Source organism: Apteryx rowi, unplaced genomic scaffold (assembly GCF_003343035.1).
Source record: "Apteryx rowi isolate R43461 unplaced genomic scaffold, aptRow1 scaffold_274, whole genome shotgun sequence".
In the NCBI taxonomy this organism is placed as follows: domain Eukaryota; kingdom Metazoa; phylum Chordata; class Aves; order Apterygiformes; family Apterygidae; genus Apteryx; species Apteryx rowi.
The window spans coordinates 670,027-685,374 of record NW_020449130.1 but is presented as its reverse complement, the minus strand read 5'-3'; the positions used below and the strand labels follow the sequence as shown (position 1 = coordinate 685,374).

General features: G+C 39.7%; 1 protein-coding gene across 1 annotated transcript in view; it reads right to left on the bottom strand.

Annotated features, from left to right (window-relative positions):
- The window catches only part of PARD3 (par-3 family cell polarity regulator), a 519,789-nt gene that overhangs the window by 458,394 nt on the left and 46,047 nt on the right, over positions 1–15,348 (bottom strand). The gene's annotated exons all lie outside the window — the stretch shown is intronic.

The window sequence follows — 15,348 nt, the reverse complement described above, 5'->3', positions numbered from 1 at the left end:
AACAAGAAGTCGAGAGGCAGAATATGAACAATGGTCATAATGCAATCTAAGATTATTTAGTAAATGCTTCCATTTGCATAGTCCACCAGCTGCATTTTTCCAAAATGCTGGAGATAACATGATGACTGTGGCAGCTGTTAACAGAACCTGAAGTCTTCAACAAAAGCAGTAATAATAAACTGCAGTTGTGCTGTAGCATGTTTTTTAAAATACAAAAGGGTAAATTGCCACTTTCTAAACTCAAACCAGTCATTTTAAAAAGATGGTTTGGGGTGCAGTTATAATTCATAATATCCCAATTTTCAGGGCTTATTATTGTTAATACATATATTATAGCAAGCACTCTCTGTGTTTGCTCTCTCCAGCCCTAGTGCAGCTCTGCATGTTTCCTTATTCTTCATATAAGAATCCTGACATGATATTATAATCATTAAAACTCGCATTTACGAGGAGAAAACATGCTTTCTTCCGCACTGCATGCAGAAGGGATTAAAGAGTTTTGGTAGATTGGGCTCCTTTTTAATAGGCATCAGCAGCACAGTAGTCTACAAGCAAAGTTAAAGACCGAGGCAATTAACCCCATCAATCTCCAATGAACGCGTGTGCTCGCAGACAATTCTTCCCTTCTGATACCTGCCTCTTCAACTGGCATCTTTCCTTACCACGATCAGCTGAACACTTTCTCACTACTTTAGATTTTTCACCCATGACCACTTTCCTTACACTATTGTCTGTATTAAAAGAAAATTACCGCACTTCAATGATAAAAACACACCTAAATTCCACCAACATGGACCAATACTCTCCCCTCTCTAAATTTCTCATAATTAAGCCCAATTCATCACTGATAAATCTCCTTATTCATCAGCTTGACAATTTCTTTAAAAATAAATAAATAAAATAAGAAACACTATTCATAAATCACTACAGATAGCTACATGAAATTCAAGCATAAGTCTTTGCTTTGCTTTCCTTCTGAATTATGAACATTTAAACGAGGTTCCAATATTGGAATCAATATTCTCCATGCCAGGTACTGCCTACTACACAACCATCTCAACCGTAGTACGAATGAATTAAGATCTGTGAAATAAATCACATAAGTAGCAGTAAATATTACGCTGTTTAACAGGACAGCCAAAGCTTTTCTAATGGGAAGATGCTTTTCTCTCCAACAGACAGTTGCCACAAGATACTCTCTTCTCAGCCTGGCAAAGCAGTGTCTCTTTTCTTATAGGGGATGGACTACAGAAAAGCAGAACTATTAGACAGACCAACATTTTACCACATCCTTAGTAGAGGGTTTCCCCTCTACTAAATAAGACTAAGATAGTCTTGTGGTTAAGGACTCAGTAGTCAACACTATTTCCAGCGTGGTGATGAACTGCTTGTGTGGTCGCAGAAAAGCTGACAACCTCTTCCGTGCCTCGCTTCCCCCACTCGCTCCGTGGGGATAACGATGTCCTTGCCAACCTCACGCTAGGACATTTGTTTGCAGGTCTGCTGTTTGAGGGCAAAGGCAGTGAAGCACAGGAGGAATTTACCAAATTAAGAGGAGAAGGACCTGGAGAGCAATCTGGTCTTCCTCGCCTGCACTCTCCACCCACAGGGAGGTACGGCTGCCAACATTTACGCACACACTGACCTGCTCTGGGCCATTGGCTGCAGTTCCTCGATACCTTTCCACTAAAACAGAAGTGAGAATACTAGGTTTCTTTGTGAGGTGCTTTGAAAGTTTCACAGGAAGACACGACAGCAGTTCGTATTCCCGCTCGCTGTTCGGGGTCAGACCGTGCCGCTGGCTGGCGCTATTCGGTGTTACAGGCGGCGCACCGGGACTTGCTGCCAGAGCGGCTCCCACGTGCCCATCCAACGCGTCCCCCCAGCCACCGCGCTGAGGAAAGAGGCAGTCTCACACCCCATGCTCCTGCATGGCCGAACGGCATGAGGACCACGCATGCCGGGAGCCACGCGGCCATACCCGCATGCGAGCAGGGGTTGGACTGCAGCACACATAACGAAGCTAACTTGACTTCTAATAACACTGCACTGAAAACTCGCACGGTCCCTCGCATGGACCACAGGCAGCCACACCAGCTGCTGAAGCTCATCAGTTGTTGCATTTCTGCCCAAACTACTTAGACTAAAGCTAGCTCAGATATAACTAACCACCTACCACGGCTTCTTACTGCAGCACAGACATCCAGTATAGTGAAGTACTCTTCCTCTTTCCTAAGGTAAAACAAAGATGCAGAGAAAACCACAGGAGGCCTTTGTGCAAGTACCCACCTGCTGGAATAACCCTGTGCATAGGGCTGTTGTGAAATACAATTAGCAAGGTCCTTGCAGAGAACAAGCTAGAGGAATATACAGTACTGTTCTCAGTTGAATACTGCCGTTCTCCATCAGGCATACACTTAACTATATTTGGAATATAACGAAACAACTTTTCAGTTAATGTGCAGTCAGTTTGGAAGGGCAGCAATTAAAAAAAATTCCACTCCTACTCTGTGCTCCCGTTTTGCACCTGAAAAGTACTGTGGAGCTCAAGCGGCACCAATATTTTCCCTTTTCAAATCACAGCATTGGAGAAGCAGAACCAAATAGATGTTTCCTATATCTTCACCACAGGATTCAACTGATGCTTCTGAAATAAACTGAAAAACACTACAACTGTTTTCTTAAGTCCTAACCATAATATTTATAGTATTCCCTATTCATTTATACATATAGATATTACCATACTGGAGGTTCCTCTGAGCTTGCAAATTTGTCAAAACAGAGTAAGGATTACTTTTTGACAAAAAAGCACCCCACAATTAATTTTTACAACATATTAGCAAAGTCACATTAAACTTCTCTACAGACACACTAATTTCAGAATTACAGCCAATTTAGTGAATCTATTAACTCAGTGTAGGGACACAAAACACTCTGGTCTTCATTAACAACATGTATGCAGACTGACCTCTGTGAGTGAAAACATACCCAAGAGCTCTGGAAATGTATAATTATTAGCTTGAACATTTTTCTTCAACCTATTTGTACATAAATATATAAAATCCACTAACTTTACATTACTATTCTATACCTTTCAATTGCTCACCATGAAAGTTAACATCTGAAGTTGCACAAGGCATTGCAAGACAGGAATGAATGTCTAACATGTACGACATTAGCAGGTTCATGCATGAAAAGGACAAATTTTTCTATTATTTTTCCATGTCATTATAATCTGCTTCTGTCTTTAAGATTATTTGAAAAGTGGTATGAAGTACCAGCTAAATATGATTATCATCATTAAAATGACCTACAACATAATAAAATGCAAACTGGAGTTTTAATTAGTAGTTCTGCTCTACTGAGCATAATATGCATGAAATTCCACATTTAAAAAAAACTTTTAAAGCAGTAATTTTTCTTAGTATCACCTTTTCCTCTTGTGTATTTAGGTTATGCTTACTTCAAAATTAATCTGATAGTTTGTTTCTCCCTTCTCTACCTAACAACATCTCCAAACCAACAGAGCTAATGAAAAGACTTGTCCTGCTGCTGGCATATCATCAACAGGTGTTAGGAGGGCTTAATCGCAAGGCTTCGGTCTGCTTTCTGAAGGAGTCTGGTGGCAGGTGTAATGATCTGTTCTGTTGAACAGATCATATGGAAAGATGGGGGGAGAGGAAGGAGGAGGACTCCACAGCTGAGCTTTTATGTATCACGTTGAATTTGTAGAACTACTTATTTGGGGGAAGGAGAAGGGAACTATGCAGTTGAAATAAGTAAGAGAAATCTTGGTATCTTTGAGATCAATGTTTGACTTTAAATTTCCTAAACTTCAGTGGGACAGGACACAAGCCCATGTTGTTTGACTGCCAACGAAACAATTGATAAATAGTAATTTCTACAATGCCCTCTCCCCTCCAAAAAAAAAGGTACATGCATACAAGCCACATATTCAAATTCCAAGATTAACAGGAAAAAAGTACTTATTTCTATTGTATAATCAGAAGGCAATCTTGATTCAGCTGTCAGCAGGTCTTTGATCCACACCCTATGGACCACCCACTTCACAGCTCCATGCACGTTTTTGAGCACGTGGGTGACCCACAACAGAGCGACTCCTATTTGCTGCAGATGCTGAGAAAGGCACAGTTTGCTACTGCAGAGAACAGACCCTCCCATGCACTGGACAGAGGCACAGTTTACAAAGGTGAAGCTGTGTGGCCTTATTTTAAAGATTGCTTTCCAATCCAACCATCAGGTGAAAGAAAAGGCTGCAACAGGCTATTTATGATAAACTCTTCAATTTCAGAGCTCTGCTTTCTATTTTAGCTTACATCACAGAATTATGCAAAACAAAACAGTGAATTATTAAAATCTGCTCTTGAGTTCAGGGAGCAACAACTCACTTTCTGAAAAACAAGTGATAGGAAGAATTCTGGATTAAAAACTCTGCATAGTGCACAATTAATTACAGAATAACTGGGTTTGTTTGTTTGTTTGTTTTTGAATCTCAATATTAATCACTTTTGGAGATTTAAGCTGTGTTATAAAAATTGTGTACTTATTGTGTCTTACCATGGATGTTTATTCACAATGTCCTTAGTATCCACTAACCTTTGAAAACAAAGCCTTTTAAAAGGCAGCAAATCACTGTGACACACTAAATTAGAAGCAACTTTTGAAAGCATCTAAAACTGGAGTAGCCTTCATACACTATCTCTATCAAAGACACAATACACAGTCTAATGAAACACAGAACACCCATAAAACAGGGCATACATTTTACAGAATTAGCTATTATGATTTATAAATTCAATATACTTTATTAATTTTCATATAAAACAAAGAAAAAATCCTTCTTTTTACTTTGTCCCACTATGAGACCGAGCAAGAACTGAATTACGAAATGGAGTTAATTTAGAACAAAGCAGACCATTTCCTACAGCAAACTGGACTCAAGTACAGCAGACAGCTATAGTAAATACTGAACTATATATATTTTTTTAAAGTCAGTAGGTTAGCACTGATGCACAAGCAATTACTCAGGCACCTCGAGGGCATTATTAGAAAGGGGACTCCCACCCGGGTCCATCGGATCACCCAGTGCGGCCCACGGGAAGACCATGAGACCACACTCCAAACCTTCCCTCCATCACTTAGCTCAGCACTCCTCCCAGCAGTCACAGGCCACCAGAAAAATAACACCACAAAAAGCAGATTTTGTCTCTGTCTGAAATACGCTATTGTCAAAAAATATTTCAGCAGTAGATTTATGACACATTTCCCTTCAGCAGCTTGTTTAGACATCTCCAAATCCTAAAAGGTAAACAGCAGTACACCCAAGCTAATTACTTCATCATCAAATATCAAAAGAATATTTAACTCGGCACAAATTAGCTTTTCTTATAAGCTAAAACTCTTCTTCGCTGCTTCTCTCCTTCTCCCGCTAGGGAATTCCACACAGCAAAGGAGACTGCTCTTACTTTCACCAGGAGCCGGATTAGGACCAGGAGCCTTTTCAGTTAAATAGTTTATAGACTCATAAAGATACAATACTAGATACTTACTATCTGCGGCTTCCAATTTAGCAGAGGGGCTTCAATATAACAGTAACTATTTTGTGGCAAAGCCAAAGCAACAAAGGATCATCAGGAATTTACTTCAAACAGCTACGTTAATAGAGGGGAGATTTGTAAAACATTGATTACAATACCATTTTACCCATATTAACATCTGGCTTTAGTTTGCCAAAGCATTATGTTCTTGAGTGATTGCTAGGCTTGGGCTGAGACTACTCCATTGCCTAATATAACCACAAGTTAAATGTGCTGGTTTACGTGTGAAGTATAACATTTTCTTTTTAGACCGAGTTAGCTAAGTCTAGAAAACATTAAACCTTTTTTTTTCTTTAAAAATACGACAACAATTAAGCATGCAAATAGATTGCATGCAGAGTTATAGATGTTCACTGGCTGCATTATAACAGAGCCAGCACTACCAGATGATCACGAATTTAAAAGGTCTTTAATTCACCTACTCCACTTTTTCTTGCAATTTCTTAGTTCAGACTTCAAGTTTTCTAAAATGCTTATACTCATTTTTATTTGTGCTACATTTTGTTTGAAGAAAAGCTTGAAAAAGCAATTACGTGCACTAATTAAGGTTACCGATCTGAAGAGCAGCTGTTACGAAAAATTCAGCAAGAGCAGAAAATATTTCACTTATTTTCTTAAATAGCTTTAGCCTGTAAACCAAAGATTAGTATTCTTAATGCCGAAACAGAATATTCAGTTTAGGACTTGAATCCGATGTCCTAAACTTGCACAGTACCAGTGGAAAGGACCCTCAGTTTGACCAAGCTTGGGGACGGCAGAGAAGACACTTGTGTTGGGTTCTGCTCTTCCCCCTGCCCCGGGTCGTCTTTGCCCCATAGCACAGCAACAAAAGCACCAGCCTTGTCGGAGCGAGAAAAAAAATACCTGCGGGCGCTCCCTCGCCTCATCCCGATCCGCAATCCTGATCCCACCCCGCTGCGAGGCCTCCTGCATGGAGCCGCAAGCAGGAGGGAGGGAGAGGGGCTCGGCCCAGGGAGCCGTTCCCAGCGCCGAGCGCACAGGCAGCTCCGCGCCCAGCTCCGCGCCCAGCGTGCGGGGCCGGCCTCTCCGCACAGGCCTCCTATAGCCTCGCTCGCCACGCAGCGCAATAACTCTTGTACCCTAATGCCCGTTTTCTCTATGATAAAAGAAACATTTAATGTAGAACAAGACTTATGGAGATGACTCTTCCATAACTAGCTAAACTGTTACAATGGCACAATATTTTTAACTTTCAGCATAGCCTAGCACTGCAAGCTAAGGGTTTTCCAGCAGCTTGGCACTGCCAGAAGACAGAACCAAATTCAAGCGGAGTGAAATCTGTCTGCCCCTTGTCTCCAGCGGTGGAACCCAGCACAGAGGCTAGAGGCTCCCTCGCGGGAAAGGCCGGCCACTACAGCCGGGCTCTTAAAACTCTCCTTCTCTCAGTAGCTGCTACCTGGCTGCTTTCCCACCGCTTTCAGCTGCAGGCAAGCAGTCTTCGCAGGAAGGCAAAGGAGAAGGAACCGACAGCGCAAACAAATGCACACTTAAAAAATGCAAATAACATTCGGTACAACAGGTTCTTGAGGAGACCAGATTAAATCAAGCCTTGTTATTCCATTTAGCGGTTTATTAAAGAAGCTAAAGGTTCTGAAGCTTCCAATTTTTTTTTTTTTAACTGTCAGTTAAGTTGCTACAGCAACAAAACTTTCAGACTGGCTCGTCTCAAGAAACCCCAGCACCACATAAAACTCCTTTTTTACATATTTCAGGAAACTCTGCTCCTTTCTCTTCAGAAAGGTTTTCAAAACTTGAAACAAAGTAGTTCTCATTACATGCACAAAGAGCTGCATCCCTGCAAGTTTCTCACAAGAAGGATATTGCTTCTGACATTTAATAGAAAAGAAGAAACATTACGTGGCCTATGCCTAAGGGAAGATAGAGTAACTCAAGAACTTTGAAAGCACATGCAAAAAAGATGGGGTAAGGTGAAACTACATTTTCATTTAGTAAGTGTGGCTAAATTTCTTCAAACAAACAAAAACATCTAAGTGGGTGCACACACAAACATACAGACACTCCCCAAACTCCTATCTCTATTTAAAACATTTTATACCCACATAGCTTTTTTTTTTTTTTCCTATGAGTAATTCAACAAGAATACCAGAAACATTTTAAATTGACATTTTGAGTTTCTGGTTCAGTAAAGACATGCGTACCTGGAACAAAAATCCTACAGACACAGCCACTTAAAAAGCAAACTGCTAATGAAGTACCAGCTCACTCCTCCTGCAAGAGGCTCAAAATCCCGCTGCATCAGCACCAGGCTAAGCGTGAGAGAATGTGGAAAGTATGTCCAAAAATGTGACATCACTCTTCCAAAATGCTGTCTGTTTTTCTTACTAAATCAGAGATTCGTTACTTTCACTAAACTTAATACCTGAAAAGGAAAGCTTCCTGTAACAACTTCCACCAGTTCCTTTTTTGAATGACATCCGGTGCATCACTGAGGCCCCCTGCTAAACTGACTGCTTCCCCCTGGGGCACCGAGTTAAATAGTTTCTTTCCCTCCTCAGCTCTTTGTATTTACCAGTATTTTATTTTATCTATCCCTTTACTGTCTTGCTTCCATGCAAACTCCTGTTTTCCCTGCAAGACGCTGGTCACTGCTCTGGTCTTTGACAGGGTAGGTCAGCCCACAACCAAATCCCCCCATGACAGACCTGCACCCCCTCACTCCGAAACACTCGCCCTTTAAGGCTTTACCCTTCCATTTCAGACCCCAGCCCTGAGAAGCAGAGAGGCGTCCATTCAAATTGATGTCCATGAACTCAACACCCCTCCGTACGTCGCTGAGCAGGTGCTTTGGCTGATGCAAGTGCCTGGGGAAGCCCTTGTCTCGCAGAACGTTTCTTGGAGCAGTAAGGTCGCAACTTAATTCAACTTGAAAGGTGCTCTGCATCGACCTCCAAACACACACCTGTACTGGCCATTACAGTCACCAAGCAACGTGCCTTCAGAAAGCTACATGAAAACACTCCTGTGCACTTCTCTAGCAGCTCTCCAGGCAAACAAAGCAAATGGGAGCTAGTGCAAGAGTTCCCAGTGTTAGTAGGGGTAGGTTCTCTTTTTGTTTAGTACTAAATATATTACTACATTTCTATCATTTTACAGTAAGAAACTAAACCAGAAAGTAAGCTACCATCATGTATCTGCTACCTGTTTAAGAGAAAAAAAAAAAAAAAAACAGGAAACACTGCAAAAAAAATTATAAAGGTTATTTCTGATTTAACAGGAATCTGGAACCAATTTGAGAAAATACCTAAGACTACCACTAGAAAAAATATGAAAATATGACACTGCTGAAGTATTATGAAAAGTACAACTAATTTGATGACCCTTAGAAACAAAAACACACTAATGTTCACTACTAGTTTAAAATGCATACTTTTCTGAATTTGGAATTTGACTCATTTCTCTTTCACTAGTAATATTAGTCTTTCTGACTGTACTTTATCTACATTTGCTAGCTCTCAAGTATTCATTTTTTCTTTTTTTAAACAGTACCACTGGATTATGCAATTTAGCTCAAAGGCAGTTTATTTATTTTTTTAATCTATCTTCCAGTACCAGACTTGCTGAGCATTACAGTAAAATGACCTCAAAGAAACAAGGAAAATATATAATTTATATTAAAAAGAAGAAAAAATAAAGCACAGATGCCCTAAAGTATCTTGTAGAATTTTTTAATACTTTTTAGTCCACTTTTTATTTTCTTACTGCTCACAAAATACTTCTGAGTGAGAACATCTGTGCTATACTCTAGATTTATGTTAGACGAATTCCACTTTACATTCAATATACATAAGTATTGGTTCGGCATTGTTGCATGTTTTAGCCATTCAATTTATATTTGGATGAAAAGGTTTGTTTTCCTTTGAAGAATCAGGAAATTATTTTAAAGCTACATGAACCATATTCTGTATAACTAATATCATTGACGTTTCCCCCCCATTTACTCCATCTTATTTTACCAGCTTAAATGTGCCTTGACCAAAAGATGTCATAGTCTGGTACAACTGAGAAAGTGTTACTTCCAGCGGTGGTTTTATAACAGAACTGAAACATCTGCAACCATTATAACCAAAGTTAAAATGTAAAAAAAACTATGAGAATCAGATGGTTTTCCACTGGTTGAAGGCTATCACCCAAAACAAGACAGGCTGGCAACTCACTAAACCCCAAATTGCCTACAGTACCTACTCATGTAACATGCTGAGCACTTGCACAGACCCTGCCACAGTTTCTTCTCAGAATTGCAGGAACTGACCGTAGAAGCTGAACAGAGTGTGTTTATTCAATGTGAAATCACTCTCGAATCATTCTTCCACAAACACACGCTCCGTTTCTATCGTCATGAGTAATGTTTAAATATTTAGAAGCCACATAATAACAAACTTAAAATAATGAAGCATCTCATCTAGCTTAAGATAGGTACTGCTCACATAAGCAATATGAGCTGGTACCATGTATATCCTTTATTAAAAATACATTTAAAGTTGAAGGACTTATATGCTGTCCACTTTTTATGCTCATCTTAATGAGTAGGTGCTCTCCACCACTGAACTCATTCCCCCCTCCTTATTATGCATGATTAATCTGAATAGCATTTGCCCTGTTTGCTCAAACACCAGCTTTATATCCACCCTGGCGGGGGGAAGGAGACCCTTTGGCAAGCCTATTAGAGGAACACGTCAGCAGCAGGACTCACTGAGGGAGCACCACCAGTGTGGCTCCAAGGCCCTCCAGAGACAAGGTTGTCCTTGTGCAACACAGAGTGAGACCTGGCCTGCAGGAAAGCCCTTGGAGCAGCCCTGCCACAGGTGCAGCACAGCTATGAAACCACCCGCCTCCCAAATTGGAGCTCGTCCTCCAACATTATCCCTCTGTACAACCCCATCCCAACAGCAGGGACTTCTGCGGGGGCCACCACACTCAACCGGAAGGCTCATTCCTACCTTCACCCTGTAACTCCCCACGCAACTCGTTAAAATCAGCTGTGTTCATATATGAGGACAACTACAGGAAAATGTGCAAAATTATTAGACTGAGAACACAGTTAAAAATTTAGAGAGGGAGTTGGAGAGAACAGATTAAGAAGGAAGTTTTCTATAATGAGTGGAGGGAGCTAAGCCACTACACACAAAACATAACCTTACATTTTCAGCATTAACTCCCAAGCCTGGAGAATCACACAACAGCTTTCTAAACATGCATCCACTATGAGCCATTCCAGTATTCTTCTTCCTTAAACTAGAAGCTCTCTACTGCTGTTTATAGCTTCTACTGAGCTGCAGCAGAGCAAAGTGAACCGTTGGCCGGGTTTTGCTGCCGCTATTTGGAAACAAACATCAGCAAAGAGGGCACGGGCTGGTTGGAGAAAACTACTGCAGCAGCAAACTGAATTCTCCTAGTTGACTTCAAGTAAAACTTTTAATGCTACACAGCAAATACTAAATTCTGAGCAGAGAGACTTCATCCTCATGTTGTCCACTGGAAGTAAGCTGCCAGACAACTGAGTAGCAGGGGTGAAAGGGATTTTCTGGGGGAGAGGGTTCCTAAGCTTTCTGAAAAGAGCCTATAACGTCTCCTTAACTCTAAAACAGGCTCAAGATTTATACAGACAAAAAAATAAAGTCTAATTTTTAAAAAAAATCATATTTCTGCTAAATTTTGTCATTACTGACAATGTGTGTTTTCATTAAACTCTAAAGAAATAGTCCAGCATGGTGCTATATCCTAGCACAAGCGCTGTGGAGGAACAAGCTGAGCCTGTGCTTAAAACGCACGGGCCAGTCTTGAGCACAGAAAACACTGAGACCAATATAAAATCCAGATAAAATCAGTGGATTTTCAGACTGACCCACGCCTGTGTACTCTCCAATACATATTAGGACCTAAAATCTCTACCCTAGTGACATGCTCACAGGCAAATGCACCGCTGTTTGCCCTGCAGAACACAAAGGCGCTGCTGTGCCTCTCAAAGACAGCCTTCTGTTTCGGGAGTTGATTTTAAGCAAATAATCTGGGAAGTCCCAGTTAGCTGGCACTGAAAAAAATTAAAAGAGAAAGGAAACGCTGCACACGTTCACTTGGACTACAGCTTTCCCCCCCTCTGTACTTCTCTGCTACTGAACTTCAAATCTACCAAAGAGACCAAGCTTTAAACTTTAGCTGGCCTAATCTTTGTTTGTACAAATTAAGTGAGAATATGGTCATTTGACACTTGTTACATTTGCTTGCATGACCAACATTTTTTTTTTTTTTTTTTTTTGAATTCTGGTCTCTTATCAGCAACTACCTTGAAATGCTATCAAAGAACAGATTACAATTACTTTTCACAAACACCAACATATTGTGGTTTTAAAATTAACAATTCAAGCATTGTTCCATATGATATCACAATATTCCTCAAACATTTAATCTCCCACAACATTTTGGTGAGGGGGAGGGGAAAGGAAGGAGTTTCAAAAGAGCTCTTAATCTTCTTGACGGCAGAAGGAAAATTGTTAGATTTACTTATTTTTACTAGAAAATCAGGGTTTTGTGCAGGGGCTAAGAAAATTACTACAAGTTTGTGATATTTAGAACAGACTGAGCAATCATAAAGGTCCCTGTAGGTCCATGAATACATGAATCCCTTAATCAAATTTATTATGCCCATTTACATCAAACAAAGACACTATGATAAAGAAAAAAACCCAAACACAATACCTACCCATTACCTATGCTTGCTTGCGTATATCTGTGAGAAATAAAAAAGGAACATAAAAAGTAAAATGCTTACAGTATCCCTAAAAACCCAAAGCACACCAAGATCACAGAGACAATAGAAAATTACAAGGAAAAAAAATAAATAAAGAGTAGTGTCTCTGACTACAACCAGATTAAACCAAAACTACACAACGCAGAATTTAGTATTTTTGCAAAAAGGTTACTTGATACATTCTAACCATACATCGGTTCTTTGATAATTTTCCACAGTTTTATATTAATTTATACTGAACGATTTGATAAACACGCTTCATCTCAAATGCCTGACTGTTCCCTTTTGGGACACCCCATAATTTCTTCCAATTAATGTTAAGAAAACCAGGTGTGACTGATCATCCCTCAAAAATCACTCTTATTTTTTCCTCTGGCATTTTTCTATTGTCAAACTAACTGATGGGAAACCACGAACAGAACTATATAAAAGCAAAGCCAACAAAACCTTTGACACAGGCTGGGTTTGAAAAAATGCACCTAGCAGTTCTCAGGCCAGTTGCCACCTGAACAAACTGCATTTGTTTAATACTCACTGCAAAAATTATGCCAGAGGCTGCACCAGGCCAGTCGCACGAACCCGGGCTTACTAGTAAGTAAAGCCACCCTGCAAACAAGATTTCAGGAAGTGCGACCAGTTTTTGCTGAATCCAGTTCCCCTGGACAAGGTGGACTTTTCAGACAGCTCTTATAATTGAAAATAGGAGATTTATTTGGGGTAGGAAGGCAGATCACTCACTTTTTTCCCCACAAACACAACCTGGGGAAAAAAAACCTGTTCATATTTCAGACATAAGCTTCTCTCTGAATAAAACTCAAAGAGCAGAAAGATTTCCCATACACAGTGCACAGACCAACCTTGAAGCACAGTCTGTCACATTAATAAGCTATTCGTATTTATGCAATTGCCCTTGATTTATGGATCCTAATCAAAAGCAATTGCATCCACAAATAACTGCAGTAGCTAAAGTAACTGGGCATGGTATCCATATGTTTTTTTAATAGTCTTTAAATTTTACAGGGGGGAGAACCTTACTATTATCTCGATCATTTTCCATAGGTTTTTTTTTTTCTCCATTCTCACCCTTCTATCTATTCAATCTAAATAATATCAAGTCAGAAAAATTCAAATTGAGGTCAAATTCTCAAGTGACTTGCCTGTGGTACTCTGCAAGCATAATTCCATACCTTCCTGTCATCATTACATAGGTACATCAGAAGCACTCTCCATGCACATCACTTATTGCTAATCATAAACTGAAAATCATGACAAAGCAAGAGGTAACCTTAGAAGGGCTGACAATTCACTTCTTATACACTTCAAGTAGCTCTGCTGAAGAAATTTTTGTCAGCGCATAAAGTAGACACACTCTTTTTTGCAGAGTGAGAAACAATGTTCTTCCTGCAAGAATGAAAACCATCAGCTTAATTAAAATATTCTGAATAATCTTCCACCAGATAGGCTTTTTTCCATAACACTATAGCCGTGGTTAAGTAGATTTCAGTGTCAGCTTGATACCAGCTGCCAGACCCTACATGCATGTGTGCACGCATGCCTTTACTCTTTCAGTATACAAATTACTTTGTCTCCTCTCCATCTCTTTTTGAAGTGAATATTTACTCAGTTGCTGCACTAATGTAGAAAGAATCCATCACGCTGCTGTAAAAAGATAGTAATAGCTATGAAATTCTGCCATCAGAACCATAAACTTACCATGTTAATCTATAATGAGCGCAGGAAACATCACTCCACATTTACTTATGAGGCACTGAGGATCCATCTCCTGACTACCAATGCATCTCCATGGGAAATCTTCAGTGAATTTAAGTCAGAAGTAAGGTTTAATGGTAACTGTATAAGACACCCAAAGAAAAGCCTGTGGACTCTGCTACTGTGTTTTCAACCACAGCGTTTCCATATAATAGAAAAAATCACAGCAATTATGGCTACCTCAAGTCCATACCAACGGCAAACAGCACAACCGCCATATAAATAATAGTAAATAAAACAACCATGTCATTTAAAATCCATGAACAAGGGCTCTGGGGACTAGGGGAAAGTCAAAGTCAGGATGTAACCCTGCAAATAGTCTTTCTAGTAAATACCTCAGCATATTTCAAGAAGAGTTACTTTTTTTTTTTTTTTTTTTTCTTTCCACAGGAGGACCACCTCTTTCTTGAGCACACCCGTACTATTTGCAACCACATAACATTTTTCTGGTGACTTTACATATGTTACTCTTGTGTTCACCACTGCAATCATTTCCAGTCTTAACAATATTATTGCCATCATTTAATGCAATTTAACAGTTGGAAGCAAGAGTGCAATCCAGCGCCACATGGTTGCCCCTCACGGGTCACAGCTATGGAACTCAAGACATCAATATGATTAGTTTTATCAGTGTTGTAACACTGAAATGTAACATTGAAGTCCTGCAAACACATCTCATCTGAAAGGTCCAATGAAGCATTTAGCACTGCCCCAAGCAGTTACAATTTACTGAAGCCCTTAACCCAAAAGATACATCTGACCACTGTCTCATACTTGCATGTAGATTGCCACCATGCACTTTAACTGCAGCATATAAACAAATAAATAAATGCAGACACAGCCATGTTTTAGTAAATCATTTTACTCTTTCTCCAGCCAGTATCATAAGTGTGTTACAAAAGAAATAATAAAAATATATTTAGAATTATTTTTGCTTCTCCAAAACCCTATTCTTCAGGAATAAAGTAAAGAGGTAGCAGGAACTCTAGTTACCTTTCTTCTTACAGAAACCCAAGGCTCTCTCAGAGAAAATAGTGAAAATTTTATTGTCAGTCATTTCAAGACAACCAAAACTAATCACAATATTCTTTCAGCTACAAAGTGAAATTTCTTTAAGTCAGTATTTGCCAAATCAAATCTTCCACATTGAAAGCTTAAAGAATATCAGAAAGA